This window comes from Symphalangus syndactylus, chromosome 2 (assembly GCF_028878055.3).
Source record: "Symphalangus syndactylus isolate Jambi chromosome 2, NHGRI_mSymSyn1-v2.1_pri, whole genome shotgun sequence".
In the NCBI taxonomy this organism is placed as follows: Eukaryota; Metazoa; Chordata; class Mammalia; order Primates; family Hylobatidae; genus Symphalangus; species Symphalangus syndactylus.
In genome coordinates, this window is record NC_072424.2 from 68502474 (window position 1) to 68529617 (window position 27144).

A 27144-nucleotide genomic window follows, 5' to 3' on the forward strand; every position below is an offset into this window, starting at 1 on the left:
CAGAGGTATAAGAGAGCTTGGTGTGTTTATGAGATAGCTTGTCAGACTGATCAAAACATAGCAGTGTTTTGTGGTCATGGGGGAAGTGTGGGAAAATTGACAGAAAAGGAGGCAGTTAGAGCAGGAGGAACCTGCCAGACCAGGAAGCCTGAACTTGAGCTTCCAAGCCTGTGGCTTCTGCTTTGCTTGCACATTTTCTCTTTGTCAAAGTTTGAGCTTTTGTTCCAATATCTTTATTTTCCATAAATTATCTATATGTATCACTATATTAATACTATATTGCATACAGTATAAAACATAAAAACATTTTAAAAAGATAAGCTCAAGGTAAAATGAATATTCAAAATAATTTTTATTTTAGTTATTAATGCTTCAAAGTATATTTTGGCTGCCTTTTAATAACAATAATATTTCATGGGAAGAATGCTAATGCATGTGCTTAATTATATTTGAAAATTTTGGCTTAATACTTAGCGATGCAGCTGTTTGAACATATCATTTCAAGATTAATTTTTTAAAATACATGGTTTCAAATGGTATCACTGCTGGAAAATAACTCAAAGATACATGGATTCAAGTGGAAGAAGTACATTGTTGGTTTCACTTACAAATTATGATAATTATTTTTCAAATCCGTCCACCAATTAAGCAAAAGTTTTTGTCTCAACTTATCCAGTATGTTTACATCTTCCCTGCTGTCAATTGCTTATCAATATGCAAATAAATGTGAAGGTTATTTGTTCTCATATTTTACACAATGTGTTCACAAGCCATTGAAACTGTTCAAACTGTTCACCTAAACATTTTTAAACAGATCGGAAAATTGTAAGTTTAAGTACCTATATTTGGCAGTTCTTGAAGGTGGTGCATACCATTTCCAGCAACAAACATCATATAACAACAAAAACATTGCTTTTGAAATGCTCTCTCCGAAGCACAGGTTTCTCCCTTAAAGAGGTTACTCTATCCCTCTTACTGTCGCCTGTACCAAGAAGGAACAGATTTTGTGATTTTTTTTTTGTGTGTGTGAAAATAAATGTATCCCAGTGATATGTATGATTATCTGACTGATGATTTTACCTCCTCTTGATGCTGACCGAGAGCACAAACTGGAAACAGGAGATATGTTTGTCTTACCATTTTCTTGTTATTTGTCGGTATCGTTACCATTTTCTTTAATCCATATCTTCTTTGAAAAGTCCCTTTAAGTCATTTGCCCATGTTGTGAAGGTTGGTTTAGTTAAAACTATTATCTCTAAATCCAGAGTACTGACATATGTAAACTGTCCTAACGTGCTCAAGCGAATGACTAAGGGATCTAAATTAATGTGTATATTAAACATTAGAAATCTTTACCTACTTTCTTATTTTTTAGATAAATAGAAATAGAAGTTGTAAAATTTTATTCCTACCCCTCAATGACTCTTCTTGCTGATCCCCTAGCACCCACATCTTATTTCAGAGACCACTGCTTTGAGTCCTAGAAAGCAAACACAAGTGATTTAATGGGAGGACAGGTGAAATTATGAAGTTCAATTTGTCTTTGGGATTGTATTTGTGGCTTTGAGTATTCCTTTGAGTATTTCCTTTAATATGCTTTAAGTATTCCTCTAAAGTTTTTCTTGTATGTATATTCAAATAAATTAGTTGGTTTTACACCATATTATCCCAACCTCTTCAGAACAGGCAGCCACTCTGAGCCTCATGGAGACCTGGCTAGCCTCATTAGTATCTCCATGCCCTCTGAAATTTTTGATAGCTCCACAGCCTCTGCCCTTTAGGTTGGACAATAAGGTGCTTTGGGTACAAGGAGAGGACTGAGGTGACTTACCTCAGTGTGGAAAGAAGAATAGTTGTGTTCTGTAACAGACCGGGCAAAAGTTTTTTGTGACCCTATTAAAACTGAAGATTTAACAGAAAAAATTATTAGCTCTGACTCCATAAAGAGGAAGAAGAATACAAAAAATGAGAAATAACTCTAGGTTAAGAGTTGCTTGAGAAGTTATGTCCCTTTTAAGCCTTAATGAAAAATTCTTGTGTTTTTTCTTAATATAAGAAGACAAAGATAAAGAACTAGCCAATGACCTTGAAACAATGAGAGAAAAAAATGGAGTTGGTCCCTGAGAAATAGAAGTTGTCAAAACAAAACCTACCTAGGCAAAATTTAATAGTCATTTGGATAAAAATGCTGTGCTAGTTTATTTTTCCGAGCATGTAACCCAGTACACGAGGGACTTCATCCCTTGTCAAGCCTGTAGAATTACTTTTGAGAGGAGAATTTCCACTATCTATTTGGGAAACAATTATGTAAAAAGTTTGTTGCTGCATTTTGTAATTTTTCCCATTACTATAATTGTGTGAGTTTAGAAGACACAAGTCAATTAGAAATCATAAAGACTACTTTGTCTAGCTGCTGGTGGCTTACAGGATGGCATCCACATCTGGAACCACACCCTCCAAATTATTGAGTGGTTGGAAAATACATTTTTTGACTTGGGAAGTGGAGTGTATATTATATGGAATGTTAAATTGGAATCCTAGCTAAGGTACCAAGGTATGATGGATATCAGACACTGGGAAGAGTTGTGAGACAGGGCATCTGTTTGCAGTTTCAAAGTAGGTGATTAAAACCCAGTTTCACCAAATCAACAAGAAAAAAAAAACATTAAAATGTGGGCAAAGAACATAGACATTTCTCAAAAGAAGACATACAAGCAGCCAAGAAACATGAAAAAGATGTTCAGTATCACTAATCATCAGAGAAATGAAAATTAGAACCACAATGAGATACTGCCTCATACTAGTCAGAATGGCTATTGTTAAAAAGTCAAAAAATAACAGATGTTGGCAGGGATGTGGAGAAAAGGGAACACTTATACACCACTGGTGGAAATGTAAATCAGTTAAACCCCTATGGAAAACAGTATGGAGGTTTCCCAAAGAACTACAAATAGAACTACTGTTCTACCCAGGAATCTGCCCAAAGGAAAATATTAATAAATCATTCTACCAAAAAGATACCTGCCCTCATATGTTTATCACAGCACTGCTCACAATAGCGAAGTCATGGAATCAACCTAAGTGCCCGTCAATGGTAGACTGGTTAAAGAAAATGTGGTACATATACCCCATGGAATACTACACAGCCATAAAAAATAACAAAATTATGTCCTTTGCAGCAACATGGATGCAGCCATTATGGTAATGCAGGCCATTATCCTAAGTGAATTAATGCAGAAACAGAAAATCAAATACTGCATGTTTTCACTTTTAAGTGGGAGCTAAACATTGGGTACATATGGGCATAAAAATGGCAAGAGTAGACACTGGGAACTCCAAAATGGGGGAGGAAGAGAAAGGGGGAATGTGTTGAAAAACTACCTATTGGGTATTAGGTTCACAATTTGGGTGATAGGTCCAACAGAAGCCTAAACCCCAGCATTACACAATATGCCCATGTAACAAACCTGCACATGTACCCCCTAAATCTAAAATAATTTTTAAAAACACTTGGTTTTATGACTCTTCAATTCTATAGTCACTTTGAGTATAGAAAATAGCTAAAAGTCCAGATATCTGTGGACAAGGAATTTGATGGCAAAGGATTTCTTTGAAGAAAGGTGCTGGGCGAATTGTGAGTTGAGTCTTCTCCGTTATCAAGGAAGATGGGTAGATGGTGTCTACCTCTTGCATTGGTCTTCAACAAGACCCTCTGGAGTCTTGAAATGGGCCCTCGGTAATTAGCCAGGCATCATGGACAGTGTCTGCCTTTTTCTCCGGGGAATCCAGACTATGAGGGGTGTGTCTACGGCCATACCACTCTGAATGTGCCCCATCTGGTCAGCCTATGATATACTGGGATAGCTTATATCCCTGAATTTATTTAGATAAAGGATTTGTGGGGATTTCCTATGATTGATGTGAACAATGAATGAAAGAGTTGATGTGGCCATCTTAGGTCCTGCTCAATAATGTTGGTTCTCTAATTGCAGAGGGCAATGGCACCTCAGCAAACAAAGCGAGCTGGAGGTCACCGACAGCATCCCAGCAGCTGCAGAAAATGCCAGGCAGCCAGCCAGATTGGAGATGCATTGCCCGAGTCTATGAAGTGGCGGCAGAGGATTGCAATACTTGTGAATCCCCAAAGAGCTTTCAAATGTGCCCCCAAAATAAGATGTTTAAATACCTGACAGGCCTAGAGAGCACAAAGTCAACTTGCAATGCTACTGATCAAATAAGAATGTTCCTTCCTCCCTTTCCTCTCCTGCCTTCCCCAGTATAACCATGACAGGACAATAAGATGGGGGACAAGGTTTTGGAAGTATAAGACAGGGATAGGAGTAGGGAACATGGGGCAAGGTGATTTAAACCTGTGTTTGTGGCCTAAAGTGACCAGGGCATTTTGTAATCTAACCATGAACCAAAAACTTACCAGACTTCCCAAGGTTACATCTGGGGAGTGGAAGAACTTTTCTCTACTGAATGAATTTCATAAATATAGTGGGAGGCAGAAGTAAAGATACTTGCAAATTATATCTCAGGAGTTCTGCTTATTCAGCATCCTGGTCACAGAGCCACCCCTTTGCTCTGGGCCCCCAGAACAAAGAGGCAGTAGGACACAGGAAGAGCAGTGTCCTCAGTGATCCGGGGACCCAAAGACAGGCCAATGTGTGATGTTTTAGCCCCTCCTCTGGCTGCAGTGGCAGGGCTGGGGTCAGAGGGAGGATGTGATTGTGGAGGAAGCAGAGAGTGCTGTTTCTTTTGATGTGCAAGGAGGGGTACTATGGGCTGAATGTGTGTCCTCCCAAGTTCATATGTTGAAATCCTAATAGCAAGGTGGTGGTATTAGGGAGGTGGGGCCTCTGAGAGGTGATTAGGTTCTGAGGGTAGAGGCCTCATAAACAGGATTAGTGATTTCATAAAAGAGGCTCCAGAGAGCTGTTTTGCCCCTTCCACCATGTTAGGACCAGTGAGAAAGCACCATCTGTGAACAAGAAAGTGGGCCTTCATCAGACCCTGAATCTGCCAGTGCCTTGATTACGGACCTCCCAACCTCGAGAACTGTAAGAAATATACTTCTGTTGTTTATAAACTGTCTGGCTTATGGTATTTTGTTATAGCAGCCCAAATGTACTGAGACAACGGATGTTCAGCAGGATCAGTTGGCCTTCTCTTCAATGAATTATTAAAAGACTGGTAGGTGTTGTGCATCTGAGGACTGGAATGCAATGCAAGGTGTATGTCTTCCCACCATATATATACATATATATATATATGTATATATAATGTATATATATGTATATATAATGTATATATATGTATATATATACGTATATATAATGTATATATATGTGTATATATACGTATATATATACACACACACATATATGTATAATGCAAAGGTAACCTCTCTCAGTATTTCCGCACGTGTGTGTGTGTGTGTGTTTGCACAAGGAAGTGAGGAAATAAAGTAACAAGTACCAAAGGATAAAGGCATGAGTTTGTAACTTGGAAAAATCGCAGAATCTTACCAGTTCAGGGTGACAAAACTAGTGAGACTCAGTACCATGCAGGGATTGAGATTACAGATTTTGGAGTCAGGCTGTCTGAATTTGAATCCTGGGACTTGGATAAGTATGCACTTCTGTTACCTCACCTACAAAAGAGGTAAACTACTTATCTCATGGGATTATTATAGAAATTAAAGAAGATAATCTCTGTAGAGTGCCTGCTGTAGTTGTTGGTACTTGATAAATGTGCCATAATTGTCAGCTAAGATTGCTATTGTTTCCTAATACGTAGAGTGAATTCCCATTATTCCTGGTATTTATATTCCATAAAGTTGCCACAAACGCTGAGTTAGCAAATACTGAACCATTGATCCTAGGGGAAATAGACGGTTAGGCTCTTGCAAGCCTATGGTCACATTTTTGTCAACAAATGAATACATAACGTTGTTTTATGTGTGTTTCTATTTAAAGACACCTTATTTAATATATAGTGTTGATTCATTAACATTGGGCTCTCAGCTAAGAGCACTAGAGCTGATGTCTTCATGAAGATTATCTAAGACACACATTTTCTCTTTAAGGCACATTCTTGTGATTAGGAATGCCAGACAGTGCTTTGGCACTACACTTGGAGGCCATTTTAAATAGAAAAATCTCTAAGAAAAAGCACAAAAGTGCAAAAATCATGGTATTCAATAAACTGCATAAAGGATACTTGTTTACAGAATGCAAGCTGAAACCAAAGGGCAGAATATCATTTGTTTGACCTCAGCTAGGAAGGTGCATGTTGGCTGATTCGAAATTTTGTGCAGCTCTGCCCCTGCCTGTAAATAACTGTGAAAGCCCCAGAGTATTGATTTGGGGTACAAAAAAATTTTAGTGAATAGGCAAATTTGCAACTATAGAATCCGTGAATAATGATGATTGACTATATCTGGGGGCTGTGGTTTGAATGTGTCCCATGAAGTTCATGTGTTGGAAACTTAATTCCCAACTGATAAGTGGGACTTTTGGTTTTGTTTTGTTTTGTTTTTGTTTTTGTTTGAGATGGAGTCTCACTCCATCACCCAGGCTGGAGTGCAGTGGCCTGATCTTGGCTCACTGCAGCCTCTTCCTCCCTGGTTAAAGTGATTCTCCTGCCTCAGCCTCCCAAGTAGCTGGGACTACAGGTGCACACCACCATGCCTGGCTAAAAACCCCATCTCTACTAAAAATAGAGAAGTGGGACCTTTAAGAGGCCTTTAGGTCATGAGGGCTCTGCCCTCATAAATGGATTAATGTCATTATCCTGGGAGTAGATTTGTTATTGTGAGAGTGGGCTTGTTATAAGAGTGAGTTTGGCCCCCTCTTGCTGTCTCTGACATGCTCTCCTGCCCATGTGATGACTTCTGGCTTTCACTATGGGGTGATACAGCATGAAGGCCCTCACCAGGTGCTTTTGCATGCTCTTGGACTTCCCAGCCTCCAGAACCATGAGACAAATAAATTTCTGTTTATGAAAAATTGCCCAGTCTGTGGTATTCAGCTATAGCATCATAAAATGGACTGAGACACTGGATTATCAGCAACTGGTACTCCAAGGTCTGGTTAACTCTTTCCAGCAAAGGGAAAATGACATGTTGAGGCAGCTCATTCTGTCCTTGGCCAGCTCTCACTTTTACAAAGCTTGCTAAATTCTACCCCGTAGGACCTCGCAGAAGCACTTTAACAATTTCTTTCAAATGACATTCCTATACTGGAACACAGCTATTGTGTCTCCTTAGACTGAAGTGTAGGTTAAGCATTCTCATTTCCTGTAACAATTTGCCATATGATAATAGTTTGATTGCCCTCATTGTCCTTATTGCCCTCCTTGGAAGATATTTCAGTGTTTCAAATATCTTTTTTAGAGAGTGAAGCCCAGGAATAAAGCTGAGTATGTGAGTGCCAGGTGAGGTCTGATAAGGGTCTCAGAAAAAAGTGATGATTACCCCTTTCATCCTAAATGCTATATGTTGCTAAATACTTTTAGAGTTTATGTGGCAGGGACAATTGGTGCTCACACAATAAATGGATATTTTTTTAACATTTCCTTGTCTTATGCATCCAGACGGAGTCATATGACTAATTCTTGCCGATGGGTGACAGGTGGAAATAATACAAGCCTCCTGCAGGTCTGATGCATAAGAACATCCCAAGGAATTCTCCATGGCCACCTAGGGAGTCATGGGCTCCAGATGATATAGCAACAAGGTAGAAGAATGCCTGGGTCGTGAGTCACCGCATGGTGGAGAGCTGTGTGGAAGAGCTGTCCAACCTGCCACAAGACTTTGCGTTGACTATAAAATAAAATGTATTTTAAAAACTGGTTTTTGGCAACATAAAGTGTTAATTCGGATAATGAGTATAATATGTAATAGCTTTTTTAGTGGCCATATTATGCTGTTGTGACTCACACTGAGTTTGCTATAAACAAAAAATCCACTGTTCTTTTTAACATAGGCAGCTACTCAAATAGGTACTCCTTTCATGAACTTGCTGATATTTTTGGATATAAGCCCAATATAATACATTATCCTTATTAGGTTTTAATTTTTAGATCTAGCAAATCCCTTTCTAGCTTCTCAATAACTTCTTAGATTGTGAATTTGTCAAGCAGCCATCCTTTAAAATTTTGTGTCTTTCACAAATGCGTGAGCTTTTTAAACTCCTCACTGATAAACATTTGATTATCCAATATCCTGGACCTTGGTATTCAGACAAAGAAGATACAAATACTGTTTCTAGGCCCATTAAACACTATTTTCCCATGTGAATTATTGGTCAATTCTAGCACTGTTCCTTCTTCTTCTTCTTTTTTTTTTAATATTTTTTGTTCAACGTAACTACTTATTTTATTGGTGTCTCTTTTTCTCTCCTTTATTTTTAGTCATACATTTTCATTCTCTGGACACATATTCTTCTCTGTCCTTGAAAAGTACCTGTCAATAACTAAAGGTATGTAATTCTGGAATCTGATGCTGGAGTCCAGGGATACAAACCCCACTGTTTAACCACTCTTTGACAATGTCTACAAAGCAAAGCATTCCTCTAAAATCCTGTCACTTCTAAAAAGTTTAAATATGTTGTTTTGTCTCCAAGCTATTTGTTTTCCTAGTGCAGTGGAAAAACACTGCCCTCAAAATTAGAACACTTTGGTTTCAGTCCTGGTTTTTCCAATTATAAGCTTAATGATCTTGGAAAAGTGCCTTAACTTCTGTGAAACTCAGGTTTGTTTGTTTGTTGCTTTTTAAAATCTGTGAATAGAGATAATTATTTTCATCTTGCATACTCCAAGATGTGAGGATTGAATGAGTGAATGGTGCCCAAATGTTTAGGACTGGATAAGTGTTACCTTTGTTGATTTCTGCGCCAAGGATACTTCCTGTATCTTTCTGTTGGGTCCTTCATATCATCATGGAGTGTATGGTGGTCAGCAGGTTTGATGGATCTTGGCAGGTACTCAGGTATTACTTTGTATATCTGTCTCGGGAAGGGAGGAGAACCCCTTACTGACTATATTAAATTTATGCACAGTGACTTCCTTCCTTCCTTTCCTTCCCTTCCTTCTCTTCCTTCCCTTCCTTCCCTTCCTTCCCTTCCTTTCTCTCTTTCTCCCTTTCTCCCTTTCCCTCCCTCTCTCTCCCTTTCTTTCTTCACTTTCCTTTTTTTTTTTTTTTTTCCAGCAGAGTCCTACTCTGTTGCCCAGGCTGGAGAGCAGTGGTACAATCTTGGCTCACTACAACCTCCACCTCCTGGGTTCAGGCAATTCTCCTGCCTCAGCCTCCCAAGTAGCTGGGATTACAGGCATGTGCCACTATGACTGGCTAATTTTTGTATTTTTAGTAGAGACAGGGCTTCATCATTGTTGGCCAGGCTGGTCTTGAACTCCTGATCTCAGGTGATCTGCCTGCCTCAGCCTCCCAAAGTGCTGTCTGCACAGTGATTTTCATTCCTCAAGGGTAGGTAAGGGCACGAGCTCTGGAGCTGCAGGTACTAGAGTTATTCTCGATGGGTTCAGCAACAGAGTTATCCACTGTCCACTCTAGATGCTCCATAAGCAAAGTATTTTAGGGTCACAGAGGTCTGGAAAGTGAAAAATCAGTCTTGGAGATTCACAATACAACTTTAACATATTAAAGGCTCTGAGAAATCCTGCACCGAAAAACACTCATTTGATTTCATTTAATTTAGAAGTTCTTAAAATTATTTGACCTTGGAACCCTTTCTTCCATGGGAATAATATTAGTGTCACAGTGAACTAGTTTCCAATGGAAGGCTCTTCTAGAAATGTTGGCCCAGGATAGTCAACAGTGAAATGTCCTTCAGTGGATAATAATATGGCAGATTATTTGTATTCTGATCTTTTCATAACCTGGCCCTATCCCAGCAAGGTTTTGGAGAGAAATAACAAGCCACTAGTATGTGTACTGGATTGCTAGATACCCTCAGACACACTGAGAGAGAAGTAGTCCCCTGTGCCTGGCCAGCTCTCCAGGATGTTCCTGTGTATCTTCCCAAACCTTGAGGTCATCCTTTAGGTGGTGTGACAGCAAATAGCTATTGGGAGCTGTGTGACTTTTGTCTGTGCCATTGAGAACAGGTTCTAAGGAAATTGAGGAAAGGACACAGGGAGGACACTGGGGGACCTCTTCCTAGCCACTACTGTGTTCTATGCTTCTTCACAGATATAGACACAGTACATGACATAAACATAGTATGTGGAATAACAGCAGTCAGCTCAAGGAAATGTGAGGTTGAGGCAAACTATCACTTTTTTCTGCAGTCTTCATATTTTCCACTATTGTCTACTCCTCAAGACTCTTCTGTAACACCTGATCAACTTTACCATTTATGATACTACTGATCCCTCGAACTTTGGGTTCTCATTTTCTGACAACAGCTGCCTTATCTGCTACCTGTTTATTGCTCTCAATACACTCACATAAATTCAATCATGATGATCACAGCTATTGCTTCCTGTGTACTTCACATGAATCAATGCATTTAATCCTTACCTCAGTGTGATCCAGGAACATTTCAGAGAAGTTAAATTATTTTTGAGAGGGCATATAGCTAGTTAAAAGTAAAGCTGGACTTTGAAACCAGATATATTCTTCCCCATAGCCCATCCTATATCAGTGGGTCTCTATTGCTTCTTGAGGATACATTGGACACCTCCACTCCAGATAGCCTGTGAGCTACAGCAATCCTATACCCTCCAGCAATTTTTATTTCCTCACTTCCTTTACTTAATGCTGCATTGAGCTAATTCTGCCCTGATGATCCCTTCAAGGGCTTTTTCTTCTACTGCAGCTAATCTCTAGGCATTGCTAGAGGAGACACTGAGTCACACAGATCTAAATGATGGCAGATATAGGCTTAGTTCAGGCTATTATAACAAATGATCATAGACTGGGTATCTTAAACAAGAAAATTTTATTTCTCACAGTTCTGGATGCTGCAAAGTCCATGATCAAAGAGCCAGCAGATCTAGTGTCTGGTGAAGGTCTGCTTCCTGGTTTGCAAATGGCTGTCTTTTCATCTTTTTTGTGTATCCTTACATGGCAGAGAACAGAGAGAGACACAGAGAGAGAGAGAGAGAGAGCTCGCGCACTCAGGTCTCTTCTTATAAGGTCACTAATTTCATTCATTCATATGTGCACTATACCTCATGTCTTAACTACTTCCCAAAGGCCCCACCTCCTAATACGATAACATTGGGGGTTAGGATCTTAACACATGAATCTTGGGGGACACAAACATTCAGTTCATAGCATCTGCTCCCCAGCTTTACTCTGACCCTACTGTGCTTGTCAGCCACTTTCATCTCTTATTGACCTAAAGCATACTTCATGAGAGTCACCCTTCTCTTTCCTTAAGCTCCAAAATCTTCCATTGCCATCACATATATTTCACACAGAAGACTGAGGAGGAGAGAGAATAATACAGTGAAGGAAAGGCAAAGTATTCAATGTGGAGATCAACTCCAAGATTTTTATTACCTCTGTCTTTATTTTAAAGAATTGCTCACACCTCTTTCCCTGTCATTCCACCTTTCAGACTCAAAGGCAGCAGGATCTTAGCTCTGGTTATAGCCTCCTTTGGACTCGGGGACATCACTTCTTAACATTTTTGTCTCTTTTCTGCCCAAATCTTTCTCTTCTCTGACATCTTAACAATTAGTCATTTGGGTTCTGTTGTTCTGTTTTATATTTGTATTACCCCAGTGCATTGGGTTTCTCAAAGATTACTAATAAATTCTTTCTTTCCGGATCTAATGACTTTCTTCAGTACCTATCAACTTTGACTCCTTTAGACACTTGATAATGCTGACTACTCATTAAAAAAAAAAAATCTCTCATTACTTTCATAGCAATGTGCTGTCTTTTTTTTTCCCTGCTCTTTTTTCTGTGTCTTCTGCTACCTCCTATTCTACTCTTACTCTCATTCTTATTCCTGTTTCCCAGAGCCAAAGCTGTACTCTTTGCTCTCCATTTCCCACACATACCTCTCTTGATGTCAGCAATCACTTATGATGAATGACTTTCAAATCTGCATTTATAGTCCTACTTTTACCCTTGAACCAATTATGCATCTCCAATTGGTTACAGCTGAACTCCAGTTGGAAGGAAAATTAAAGGCTCTTACTTACCTCTAAAATGTGTTCCTTTTTATAGCCCCTTTATTTTTGTTAGTCGTCCCAGCCATATTATAGTCTTCAAATAACTTTGAAGTTATGTTTTACATTATCCATCTCCTCCATACAATCTGCATTAGCTTTGTCCTTTTATTTCAAAATGCTTTTCATATTTTCTCATCTTCTGTATGCCTTTCCCTCCACCCCCCAACACCATCCTGGTTAAAACTGAAGCCTGCAAAATTTGCTTTGGGGAGCCTCCCTCAAATAGTTGTGGACTCCGAGCACCCTCAATGATATCTGTTTACAATTCCCTCAAGTTTACAGTTCTGGCAGTCTATCTTCCTTCCTCTAGTCAAAATTCTCTTTCTCAAGAAACAAAAACACAAAAACTCTTTAAATTCATCATCCCTGAGGTAGGATTATCTGTTAACAGTTTGTCACATTGCCCAATCCTATTAGCTTAACTCAAGGTTCTTTAAATTGAAATGGAATCAAAGCCTTGAATTGAAACAATGAGGCTCTAAATCTTAGTTTCAATCACTATAAATAAGAGCCTCTGAAAATAAGCAGCTTGTATGATTACCTACTTTGCTTGTATAAAAGCCTGGTGCCACGATCCCTGCTGAAGTCCTAATCTTGTCAGCTCCGTGTCTTACCTCTTTGAATCCAGGGCCTCCTTCCAATCAATCCAGCTACTAGCTTCCTACAAATATCATCAATTTCTCTTGATAAAAGCATAGTAAACAGAAGTGCTTTGCTAGTATTGGAGTAATTTTTGGTAACCTTATAATTAAAAAAAAAATATTTAGCCCAGAAAGCTAAATTTTATCAAATATTTGCAGTTTAATAAAATGCTTCAATGAGGAGTTTGGCTAACATTTAATCCTAGTTGAGGTTATAGTTGGATTTAATGTAATGAACCCAGTGAGTGGGTGTGAGGGTAGGAGGGGCCTGGCTCTCATTGCTTCCAACACTGCCTACTGTACTAAGTTATGTCTGTCTGCTTGTTTTTGACATTTCCTGCATACTATTTCCTGTCACTACCATTCTAGTGTTAGTCTCGATTACTAAATATTCTCTTGGTCAGCAGGTGGGCCTTTTCCTCTCCTTACTCAATCCTTCATTCTTTCTCTTCTTTGTGCTCAGATTTTGCTATTCCTTTTACCCTTCATTGAATCATATTTAGCTCTCAAGGACAAATATAAATGTTGCTTTCTCTATAAAAGCATTCTTTCACTTTATTCAAAACCAATTTCTCTCTTGTTTGAATTTCTATTGTAATTACGGTCACAGCCACTTAAATCAGCATATAATTGTTCTCTGAATTTTTCATTGCTTTTTATTTTGCCTCCCTAACTTGTGGGTCAGAATGACATGCCTTTTTCCTTTAACTTGTATACATTATAAACATTAGATGAATATTTGTGGATGGGCAGGTTGTTCTTCCATGTCTATGTAAGTTGACCTCAGTTGGCAACTATTTGAATGTATTGCTGAAGTTATTACTTTGACTTAGTTAAGAATGGCTTTATTTTTTCCACCTGAAGAGGTTAAAAAAATGCCCATTGTATTCACAATATTTGTGTGAATTCCCCTAATGTTATTACAAATACTTAGTTTACAATAAAAGTTTTGAAATTCAGTTCTAATGATAGGGTAGGGTTTAAAGAAGTTTGATAATGAAAGTATTTAAAATAAAAATGTAAAGGAATGTATGAATATGCCTCAGACTGAGTCACACAACCTTTCCAAAATGAACTGCAAAAATAAGGATTAAAATAATTTATCAGGCTCTTACTGTTAAATAATAGTGAAATGAAAGCATTTAGACAGGGGTTATAGGCATCACGTTGTTAATTACAGTGGTTGTATTTGCTTTTTTTCCAGTGCATTGTAATTAATGAAGATCTACAGCTCTGTGCTTTGTCTTGGAAAACATACACTGTTTTCTTAGGCATCAATACAGCTACGATATCCTTCACTTATTTCTTAAGAATGACTCTTTTTAGCACAGGGGAGTCCATTGTTGCAGCAGCAACACGAAAATCACAGCAAGATTTGAGCTTCGACAGATCAGGGAGCAATCGACTCTATTCATGTGTGCCTAACCTTTTCTCGACACCCGACAAATGTAGGCTATAATGACATATGAGACATTGTTTAGACCAACTCAATAATGATAGGTATAATCTTGGTCTTTTTAAAAATTTCAAGCCCAAAGCATGAGTTTAGAGTACAAGGGAGGAAAAGTTAGCAATGGTGTAAATTAAAATGTGTATTCTAGATCTCAACCTAGATGGTTTAGCCTCTGTGATTACATGAGTTTGCCAGTCTGAATTGGAGAATATGGCACATGTTTGGGGAGGGAGAAGGAGGATGGGTAACCTTAGAGATATTAATCAATGTTTTGTAAGCAATAAATCTGAAGAGCCAACTACAAAAGGGAGATGAGGGTGATATTTCTGTCTCCTGTTAGAAGTATTACATAAATGTAGAATTAGTGATAAGAAAAATAATTTCAATGTTTTCTCCTCTGTCTTGTCCTGTTTGCTAAGATCCTTCTCCAAAGGGCACTGGCTCTAAAATAAAAAAGTGATGATTGGACTTGTCATGTGGCCCACTGGAAGCCTGACAGTTATCTCCCAACAGCCTTCATGGACATTTGAAGGCTTTTCACTGCTGTTATTTTGAAATAATCAGTGTGCACACGAGTGAACATACAAATTGTGCCACTTGATTCTTCTTCCCTTCTCTTCAGGGGCCAACAGGGCACCCTGTGGAGATGTAGATGGGAGAAAATTCCTTCTCTGTCTCCCTCCCAAATTCCCTGTTGGAGCTGGGCGTACAGCCTAGTAGGTGTTGGGAAGCACTGACTCATAGCCAGCGCCTTTCGGTGAGGCCACTGGCTTGGATGTGACTCTCTGTACCTCTTAGACAGACACCTGATCGGTGCTTGACACCTCTGAGAATTCTCAGGGATGCAAATGGTGGGCCAGAGAGAGGCAATGAGATGGGCAACTCCTTTAGTGCTGACGAGCTGATGGAGTCCTCTACATCTTACAAGGCAGAGACGATTTCTCGCTCTTGCATAAATCCATAGAGGGTTACAAGTTACGAGTTTCTAAGAGTTCCATTTCCTCTCTGGGTGTTAAAAAACTGGGCTAATTTTTGATATTTTGAAAAGGAGTTTTAGAATTTTGTTGTAAGTGCCACTTATGGTTTTAAAAAAAGCACTTCCCTGTTTATAGAGGAAAACACTTCATACATAATATGAAGCAGAAAATCTCTCAAATCTGGAAAAAGTTAATTGACTTTAGATAGTCTTATCAAAATATGAACTGATATCATAGGACTCCAGCAGATTTATCCACTACAGATCTTTTACTTTAATTTATTGGTTACTTCACAGAATTGCCAACTGCATTACAGTCCCGTGTGTAGTGGGAAAAGCACTATCATATAACTCTTGAGCAGATGTGTTACAAGAGTCTTTTCATTTCCTTTCTTAAACTCAAGGAATAATGACACTGCAATATCATGTGGTGAAAAGAGCAATAATTTGATAAACATTGTCTTTCCATTAGATTAGAGCAATTAATCTGATTCTAATTTGGCTGAAACATTATCATACTGGAGTCCCCAGAGCCCTGTGAATAATCTCTAAACACATTGGCACACTCAGTAGACAAACATTATCTTCACTCGCACTGTTCTTCCATATGGTCTCCTCCCACGGTGATGGAGGGCACCCTGCTGTTTCAATCAAATAAATGTCAATTATCTGAGATAGATTTTTAGTTCTCGAGCCCGGACTTGCAGTGCAGCCAGAGTGACTGGGTAGAATGGTCTGCAACTCTTTTCTGCACATCTCACTTGCATTTTATAAGGAATTCACACATTGCCACATCATCCAGCATTCTAAGAACTTCATAAATAAAATGGTTGATTTCAGAAGCTGTGCGTGTGTGTGTGTGAGAGAGAGAGAGAGAGAGAGAAACTCTTGACCTTCATTTAGCTTTACTTTGCTCATTCTGAGTAGAGAGTATTTTTTGAAACTCAAGGAGGGCTACTTTTTATTCTCCATGATCTGAAATAGGGCTAGTATCTATGTATATTCATGTCCTGTTTAGGCACTTCTCCCTTTGTAGCAGCCCTCCCTGTAACTGGATGGAAATCTGACATGAAGATCTCAGAAACAAAAACCTCACCTGACTGTCTGATTTCTTTTGCAGGCCTTTTGCTAGACGTGTTTGTTCTGAGCATGGTGGCCCCTGGGGGTGAGAGCTGTAGGATTTTTCCACCAGCCTTTGCAGGGGTTGCTGATGAGATCAGCAGGAACTCTGGACTCCAGAAAACAGTAGAGGGAAGGAGGAGGAGAACACACCTTCCCCAAGGCAGAGAGGAAGGCCTGGCGAGGGCACTTCTGGTGTCAAAGAGGTGAATGGAGTCTCTTAGAAAGAGGACTGTACATATGAAGCTGACATCGTGAAACCAAGCAAAAGTAGATGAGGTGAAATGGAATGACATGCTGAGAAGGCTGTCACTTCTATGTTTCTTTGCACCGCTCTCTATCTTGAGGGTGTCAGTTGGTTTTGTTATCAGACAGGTCCTTGTCTCAAAAGCTTGTAAATTTGCCCGGAGCCCTGAGGGCCTCTGATGACTATATGTCTAGACTAAAAGCACTGGGTCACGCTCCTTGCTGCTGCTACTGTGACAAGCTGGCACAAAGAGAAAGGCAGTCCATGGGGATCTTGACTAATTCACTGTGGCAATCCAGCAAACGTCAGAAAGGATTTCAGCTTCCATGTTGTCTGTGATCCTGAATCAAGGAGGAAAGCCACTGAGTGCTCAGAGTGAAAAAATACAGTAGCCGCAAACTCCTCTGCCTCTGACATGGTTTAATCAGAAACTATCACTCACTGACATCAAATGTCAAGCTGTGGGTCACCCCCTGCATTTGGAGGGCAGGAAGTCCCTGACTCCAGAGGAGGGCCCAGTGCACCTGCTCTGCAAGGCAGGAGGTGTGAAGGGTGGATATTTTAGCAACAGCTGGAGCATTTGCTGAAAAGAGAGAACATTATGCCAGGTTGACATGTAGAAAGAGGTTCATGAAGAGAAGACTGAGATGAATTAGAGCAATAGGTGCATGGTTAAATATCTAGTCTCTGGAGGGAGGTGGCTTGGGTTCAAAGCCTGATATCATCACTTACTGTGTGATTGTGGGCAAGTCACTTACCTTGCAGAATTCTCAGTTTTCTTATCTACAAAATGGGGATTGATGATAGCCCCTGTCCCACGTGTTTGTTGTAGATACTAAATAAAATAGTGAATGTAAAGTACACAGAATTGTGCTGGCACATAGTATGTGCTCAATAAATATTTGCTGCTGTTCTTAGAGAGAGAAAGGGTTAGAAGGCTGGGTTTTGAATTGGGTGGCTCCACCACTTACCAGCTTTGTATCTGTCAGTAGGTCACTAAATCTGCCTAAGCCTTCATGTTCTATGTGTCTTACCAATGTCACATGGTTCTTTTGAGGTTCGAATGAAAGATATGCGGTGCTGTAATGAGGACATAGTAAAGTATAATGTCCTTGGCAAAAATCGCAATAGGCTTCCATTGTGTACACCAGGCAAAGTGCCCTCTTCAGTGCTGTGATATAGAGCAGTTGGATTAAATACATTAAACTCACATTACATGGGGGAAAGAGCTCTGAGTCTGTGTTGTTTTACTAGAGTTGCCATAACAAATACCACAGGCTTAAACAGTAGCAATTTATTCCTCACAGTTCTGGAGGCTTGAAGTCCAAGATCAAGGGGTCAGTAGGGTTGTTCTTCTGAGGACTTCTTTTAGCTTGTAGATATCTTCACATGGTATTCCCTGTCTGTGTGTTTGTGTCCTCCTAATGTCTTCTTATAAGGATACTAGTCCTATTGAATTAGAGTCCACCTTAGTGATCTCATTTTATCTTACTTACCTGTTTAAAGACCTTATCTCCAAATACAGAAGAGAGTAAATTTATATCTTGGGGAGAATTTGGGGGAATTTTGCCAAAATTAATTTAAACAAATTTTCTTAGAAGTTTTTTTTTAATTCCAAAAGGTTTTATGGACTGGGTGTGGTGGCTTATGCCTATAATCCCAGCACTTTGGGAGGCCAAGTCAGGTGGATCACTTGAGACCAGGAGTTAGAGACCAGCTTGGACTCAAAAAAAAAAAAAAAAAAAAAACCAAAACATGGATGTTACATTGTTCTTTGTGCTATGTCCATATTTGTTTTCAGGTAAAATAACTTTTAAAATTTCTTGGCAGTTACATTACTTAAATTCTATGTTAGATAATGCTAGCTGCTTGATTTGATTTGGCTGTGTCCCCAGCCAAATCTCATCTTGAATTGTAGCTTCCATAGTTCCCATGAGTCATGGGAGGGACTTAGTGGTAAGTAATCAAATCATAGGGTGGGTCTTTCCCATGCTGTTCTTGTGATAGTGAATACGCCTCAAGAGAACCAATGGTTTTGTAAAGGGGAGTTCGTCTGCACACACTCTTGCCTGCTGCCTTGTAAGATGTGACTTAGCTCCTCATTTGCCTTCCACCATGATTGTGAGGCCTCCCCAGCCATGTGGAACTGTGAGCCCATTAAACCTCTTTCCTTTATAAATTATCCAGTCTCAGGTATGTCTTTATAAGCAGCATGAGGATAGACTATACATTACTATAATAAATAAGCTCTCAAAATTCAGTGGTTTGACACACAAAAATATTTTTTCTTGATCAACCCTCTATCCAATGTAGGTATATCTGCAGTGAAGTGCTTTTAGTCAGAGGTGATTCAGGAATCATGAACTCAGGCTCCTATCTTCTGGCCTTACCATCTATCTGTATTAGTTATAAATTATAATACATATAGCCTATTATGTTATATTAGGCTGCTATAGCAAAGTATCATAGACTGGCTAGCTTAAACAACAGAAATGTATGGTGTCACAGTTCTAGAGACCAGAAGTCCAAGATCAAAGTCTCAATAGGATCAGTTCCTTCTGAAGGCTGGAAGGGAAGTATCTGCTCCAGCCCTCTCTCCTTAGCTTGTAGATGGTCATCTCCTTCCTGTGTCTCTTCACATCATCTTCCTTCTATTCCTGTCTGTGTCTGAATTTCCCTTTTTATGAGAACAGCAGTCATACTGTATTAGTGGCTCAATCTACTCCAGTATGACCTCATTTTAACGAATTATGTCTGTAACAATGATACCTTCAAATAAGGTCACATTCTGAGATATTGGGGGTTAGGACTTCAACATATGAATTTGCAGGTGGTTACAACTCAGCCCATAAGAGTCCAACACCAGGATTACATTATAATGGGTCTCCTCTCAGTTTATCAGATGTGAATAGAGAGAAAGGTAGTAGAAAGCGTACTGAACTCGATATCATGGCTTCTGTTGGTCTAGTCAGCATTCACACAAATTAGGTGAGTGACCTTAAGGAAATCCTTTCTCTTTTAGAGTCTCAATGTCTCTTTTCCAGTGTTCATGCTAGCATTAACATCTTATAATGGTTTAAATAATATGTATCCATCTGTCACTCTCTCTCCATCCTATCGTCCATTCATCCCATCTTCCATCCATCCTTCCATCTGTCTTCTCATTCAATCAACAAACACTTATTGAGCATTTATAATGTCCCCAGTATCAAGTCGATTTCTGGGAATACAATGACGGATGAGACACATTCTCTTCCTTCAAGGCATTTACCAATCTGCTGGGGAGACAGACGAGTAAAATGTAGATGGACTGTTCCCTCTTCTACATTATAGTCCTTCAAATATTTGAGGAAGGCTAACATTTCCTACTTTTTCTCTCTTGGCTTCTTGTTTCTAAAGTAAGTATACTTTAATTTCCTTAGTGATTCCTCGCATAACACAGTTTCCTCACTCTTTTAAATTAATGTTCTGTGGTATTTTCTAGGTTGTCGTCCTTAACAATTCAGAAATAAATACAAGCTGTGTGACTATACTGCTACTTGGTTAGGAAGCAGACAATAGTCAGACTACGCTGGGGTGTCACACTGAGTTAATCTGGAGTAAGATTGGATGTTGCAAATTACAGAGGCCTCTCAGATTACATTTTTCTCTCATTTTCTTCAGTTGCCTCACTCAGGCACATTTACTGAGCTCTTGTTTATCATAGAGCACTTTACTGGACAAAGTTAGCAGACACCTTTCAGTCAAATGCAGAAGTCATAATATTGACACAAGGGCCGCAATATTAAAAACAAAAACAACAGGTTGGGTGCAATGTATCATGCTTATAATCCTAGCACTTTGGGAGACTGAGGTAGGAGGAGCGCTTGAGGCCAGGAGTTCAAGACCAGCCTGGGCAACATAGCAAGAGCCTGTCTCTACAAAATATTAAAAAAATTTAGCTGAGCATGGTGGCATGTGCCTGTAGCCCCAGCTAAACTGAGAGGCAGAGGTAGGAGGATTGCTTGAGCCCAGGAGTTCAAGGACGCTGTTTGCTGTGATCATGCCATGACATTCCAGTCTGGGTGACAAAGTGAGATCCTATCTCTAAAAATAAACAAACAAAAACCAAACCAAAACAAAAACCCACTAATCTCATGTCAAGCACTTAGTGAACTTTGTCTTATTTAATCACTGTAACAACTCTATTAAATATTCACCATTTCATCATTGGAGTTACTGGATCTTGGAGGTTAAACTACTTGCCCATAATCACATCGTTAGTAGGAGGAGCCTGGACTTATCCCCAGATTTCTTTGATCCTAAGAACTTGGTTCATAACCCCTATGCTTAAGCATTTCTCTCAGGGCCCTCTGTTCAATTAAGGATTAGGAGATTGCTTGGTGGATTTTCTGTTGGGCTGCTCACACATTAGTTCCCAGGTAAGGAGAAGGCAGCTGGCAGATTTAGGCCAGGCCTCATGGGGATTATACCTTGATGGAGACATTATGGTGTTGGGTTTAGGTCTTAGCTTTTCCCTTTCAAGATCTCACTTCTATTATTTTGTCACAGTGAACAGACTTTGAGGGATAGATTCTCTCTAACAAAAGAGAATGATTTATAAACCACAGTCCCAATTTACCATGGGAAATAGAACTTATTTTTAAAATCAGGAACATTTTTTCAACAGGCATTCCCTTTTTGTGGGGTCAGTCACTCAGAAGGACAAATAATAATTCAGAAGGTTGCTTGGCGAGCATAGAATTTACAACAAAAAGATTAGGTATTGCCCAAGGGAAGTCTCCTCAGGCTAACATAACTTGGAGTTAATCCTTCTCTGCCCTGTGGTTGTTTCTGCCTAAATTACTGGAATCCATCCTCTAGAATCACAGCATAATTTTCCTTGGTCACTGCTACACTCAGACACACAGACAATGTAACCTCCCAATTCTTTTTAGGCAATCTTTCTCTTTTGAAAGTATCTATTATCGAAAACATCTCTTGTCACATTACTTCATTTTATAATGTTCTAAATTGTTATTTATCTTTATTAGTTTACATTGTAGGTTGTCTGCTCTTTAATGAGGCTTGGGTTGGACTTTGTATTGAACATGGAGTCTTGAGTCATCCATTTTGCAGCAGCTAGGAGGTTTGGGGCATTGACTTCAGCTAAAAGGATGAGCTCTAATTAGTCTATGAAAATCCCAGTAAAGCCTTACTCCCAAGCCAGCACCAGTATCCATTTTAGGATGTGAAGCCTAAGCTCCCATAGCATATCCTTGGCTGGAGGGCTTGGTCAAAGAATTTGTGCTATGACAGTCTGGATAAATGGGATATGAAGGTAAACTTGGCAGAGGGGCTATTCAGGAAAAAGTTTCCCTACTTTTAAGTGGGAGCCATGCAAAGAGTATGGGTGTAAGGCCAGAATGGCTAAAGCTACTTTTCTGACAATCTGAAGGCAAAGCCTCATGGCAGAAGGAAGAACATAGAGCAATGCATGGAAATGGGGCCGGAGTCATTGCATTAAGTCAAGGCCAGAGTCCAGCCTGCCTCTAGAATTTCGCTCATGTAATCAAGTAAATTCCATTTTTGTGCGAGCCAGTTTAATTTAGGTTTTTTGATACAAGCAGCTGAATGTATCAATTGAAGGATGACTTTCTCATATCCATTTTATATTCACAAACCATCAGGAAAAGTTCTGCAGATGGCCAAAGCTATTGATTATATGTGATTTTTTTAATACTCTCAGTTTGGTGAGTGAGATCTTTTAAACAGCCATTTGATTATGAGATCCAATCTACCTTTTGTGCAATTACTGTAGTTATCATTAATCCAGCTGTAGCTCATAGCAATATCAGCATAGCCATTTCTTTGAGCTCAAGGCAGGAACTGGCTCGTAAGAGTCAAATGCATTGTTCCTTAGAGCCATCAATTCACCAGCTCCAAAAGTCTGCCCTAGACTCACCCTGGCACTAAGAGCATCTTTGTTCAGCACTGATATCACAGACATTGTCAGAAGACTTTACTGCCTCTGGATCCCCAGCTGAATCAAATGTTTAGGATCTGAACAGAACCACATATGCTGTCAAATTGCTGGTTCCTAATGAAGGTGATGCTATGGGAGAATGTACCAATGTACTGCTTCCTTCACACAAACAATCTTCCTACGGAAAAAAAGAAGCCAGTTGAACTAAACAATGTGCTTCATGATCTAATTCACTTTCTGAAGCAAGATCTTTATCTTGTTGTGTGGGTTAGTAATAAATAGATTGACAGCTAGTCCGTGGACCTAACTTTGAATAGTCATTCTCTCATTCATTTATCAAACACTTACTGCACTAATATATGTAAGTAACCTAAGAATTATCTTGGGAGTTATCTAAGAAATCTTCTGCCTTTCTCTTCATGTTCAGCCTGGCATCATACCTTCCTCTGTATTCCTGCAGTCATTAGCTTGGTGCAGGCTTCCATTGCTTTCTGAAACACTGCCATTGTCCTGCCAGTCTTGCCTTCTCCGGGCTACAACATGCTATTAAAAAATATATTGCTCAAGGTGCTTTCTAGCTTCTGTGTCAATGAAAGATACTATGGTGGACCTTTTGCTGAATATAGTAGAAATGGATGTTGGCGTCTCATACTGCAAATGTTCTTGGTTAATGAGCCTTCCGTCACACTATCCTGAGAGAAGTGTGTTCTGCAACTTGTGTAGTTTCCTCTGTAGTCTCTTTTAAATGCCATCTGTGTCCTGGAGAACTAGATCTGTGGCAAAGAGACAAAGAAAGAAGATCTTGTTGGATGTTATAATACAAGCTGTGTGATAGTTAGGCATCTCTAGCCATAAAAGGGTGGGTGGAAGTTCTTTGAAATCGTGAAGGGCATCATAGTTATCATTGCAACCTGAGAGAACGAGCCAACAACTGTATATAATGAATGATAGTGGAGAGAAGATACAGTCAGAAGAATATGATAATTTCAGATGATTTGATAAGAAAGGAAGTTCAACTGTACTTGGGGATTTGGGGACCTTATCTCTCTGGGAATGATGCTTTATTGACTCTTAAGTGGTAATTATAATTAAACTCAATTTTTACCAGTGCATTCTTGTGCTTAACAGGGTTTTTTTTTGGTGGATACTTAATATTATAATCTCTCTGTCCCTTAGTTTTTGAAGAACTGAAGATTCAGTTTATTAGTATTTTAATAAATCTCACTAGAATGGATCATATTCTTCTTTGCTTTATGTCAATGCTGTGAAGCATATTTAATTTTTTTATGATAAATTTTTGATTTATAATTAAGAACATTAAATATATTACTCTGTAATGTGGTGATATCTTTGGTAGGTAATTAAGTTATGTGATACTGTTTTACCTCCATATAAACCTCATATGTTTATTTGGGGGTAAAACAATTACCTAGAACATTTTAGATAAACAAGATTAATGAAGGAAGTCTCTACCAAGTACTTTAATGCCTTATAAAGCTACAGTAATCAACAGTGTTTTGTGGTATAGAAACACAATACATAGCCAAGATATTTATGCCAATATAGATAAGTATTCAGCATATAGCAAATGTGGAATTTCAAGTTAGTTAGGAAATAATAGATTATTAAAATGAAGGCAGGACAATTATTTAATCATTAAGACCAAAAATAATGTTTAGTCAACTTTGTATGACTAATCCCAGATATATTAAGAAAGTACTAGAAAATGTAGTAGAAATAGATATTTGTATAATGCTGGGATGGGGAAGGATGTTTTTAAAGCGAGAACTTAACGCCTTAAAGATAAAGACAGATAATTTATGTATATATCAATTTTAAGACTTCTTTATTTTAAACACACTCAAACACAAAAGGAAAAAAATGTTGTTTCACCAATTAGGATGGCTAATAAACAGAAAATAGAAAATAAACAAGTATTGGTAAGGATATAGGGAAATGAAAACACTCGTGTGCTACTGGTAGGAATGTGGAATGGTACAACCACTGTCTAAAATAGCATGTGGGTTTATAAAATATTAAAAATAGAACTATCATATGATCCAGCAGCTCCACTTCTGGGTGTAGATCCCCAAAAATGGACAGATGAGACTTGAAGAAATATTTGTACACCTGTGTTTGTAGCAGTATTATTCACAATAGCTTAGGGATGAAAGCAACCCAAATGTCCCTTGACACGAATGGATAAACAAACTGTGGTATATATGTACAATGGAATATCATTCACCCTTAAAAGGGAAGGAAATTCTGATACATGCTACAACATGGGTGAACACTGAGGACACTACGTTAGGTGAAGTAAACCAATTGCAAAAGAACAAATACTGTGTCATTCTATTTATATCCCTGGAGACGGAATGTAGAATGGTGATTGCTAGAAGCTGAGGGGAGAGGAAAATGCATAGCTATTGTTTAATGGGTACATAATTTCAGTTCTGCAGGATGAAAAGAGTTCTGGAGATGGATGATGATGATAGTCGCATAACAACGTGAATGTACTTTATGTCATTTAACTGTACGCTTAAAAATGGTTAAGATGGTAAATTTTATGTTATGCGTGTTTGTAAAAATATTTTTAAAATAATAATTTAAAAAATAATAAACAAAAGAGGAATGGTGGTGCTTAGAGTCAAGAGCATGCTCTAGCGTCAGGCACAGCTGGGTTTTATCTGGCTCAATGGGTGTAGGCAAATGTGTTAAACTCTGTGTGCCAAATTTTCCCATCTCAGTTATTTTGAAGACTCAGTGAGATAATTTCTGTAAAGTGATTTTTATAGTGCATGGAACATAATAACTGTTCAATAAATGCTACATACTGATCTGTTAAAAGCCAAATGATAAACATATATTATTGACTATTATTTTTATTTTTAGAGGTGAATATATTATTGACTCTTCATATAGATGATATGTTAAGAACTCTAACAAACCAAAGAGAAATGATAAAAACTCTAGAGTTTATGGAAAAATAGCACGTTAAATTTTATCGACAAAGAATATGTTAGTATTTTTTATTTCAAGGAATGAGGCCTTTTCTGGGCTAGCTTAAGTAAATGGGGACTTTTTGAAGAATAAATTTTAAGAGAGATAGAGTGTTAGAGATGCAAGACTAGGAGATCGACACAAGATTGGATATAGGTCTAAAGTAGTTCTAAGGATCCTGACAGTAGAATCTACATTTCAGTGCTCTGTTGTTAATGTAGTTTATCTCCTCTTGTTTAGTCGCTGTCACGTTTCTTCTCATCTAATACATCATTGACTCACTCCTTTATACCTTACCTACCTCACAGCTCTTGCTTATTCCTGATTTGTACTTCCTTATGTCTTTGATTTCTGCATGACTTTGCTTTGCTGCTGACCATTCATGGATCTAATTCACAGTATCTTCTCAGCTTTAGTTCCCACTGCTAACAGTCTGATTTTTCTCCATTTGTTTGAATCAAATTATTCGAAGTAGAATTGGACTGGAACATTCCTTGTTTTTAGCAAGAATCTTATTGGACCTTTCTTTGTTTCCGGCAAAGCTTTTTAGATCAGGTTATCTTGAAGCTCACTGCTCAGCCACTTTCAGCTACATTTATGTCATGTGACCAGTCCTATTCCAATCAGCTGTGGTCTGGGTAATAAATTTCTATGGTGCAAAACAAGATGATCTGAGGCTGCCTCTACAGAAGGAGCTATTTTGTGTTTTATTAATCACTTGTAATGACCAGATTGTTGAATTTTTCTTTCAAGTTGAAGATTTGACAACACCATTTTTATGTCTGCTTTTAATAGTTCATCCCTATCTGTTTCTATCACCTTGCTCACAAGTTGCTAATCTGTTATCCAACCTTCAGTCTATGAATCAGAGCAGGAAGAACAGAAGTGTAATGGGAACATAAAATTACCACATAAGATAACCATATCAGTAAGCTTGATCTACCTTCATCTGTAGAAGCGAGTAAGTCAACAAGCCCTAGTTTAAGGCTACTTTTTAAATTCTCGAATAAAGCACATGATCTTGGCTTAGAGGCTTTTTGGATTACTTGGGTTGGTCTGGATTCTGAGAAGGTGAGGCGGCTAATGTCTAACTATCAGATTAAGCATAAGTTTCCTGTACATCAGAGCAGATGTGACACCTTTATTCACAGTATGTCCATATTGTTTTATGTTCTTGTGTTACTTTTTCCCCCCAGTAATGCCTTTGCATGAAATGCTTTCCTTTCAGTAAAAAAATAAGCCAAATTTTCTTGTTATCTTCTGGACAAGGGAGGGGGTGCTTTTTTCAGGGAAAACAATTAACAGTAATATAAAACTTTACAGTGTCAAAGTAAGATGATCTTTTTATGCAAATACTACCTTGAAGTTTTTAACCATCTGTTCTTAATTGAGCTTGGAGAAGATTATTTTCATAATCTAAAAGACATACTGTGAATGCTTAGGCACATGCTGAATAGCCCAAGAAAGTAGGGATCAGCATCACGTATGTTTAAACAAATTAGTCAAAGGGAAAAATTTTACTTGTGTTTC

At 38.6% G+C, this 27144-nt stretch overlaps 1 long non-coding RNA gene across 1 annotated transcript in view; it reads left to right on the forward strand.

The window, feature by feature from the left end:
- The first annotated feature begins 4951 nt into the window (after positions 1–4951).
- LOC134732749 (uncharacterized) overlaps positions 4952–27144 on the forward strand; it is a 121612-nt gene continuing 99419 nt past the window's right edge. Inside the window, exon 1 of the long non-coding RNA XR_010116231.1 lies at positions 4952–5063. This is a non-coding gene — a long non-coding RNA (uncharacterized lncRNA). The remainder of the gene's footprint in view (positions 5064–27144) is intronic.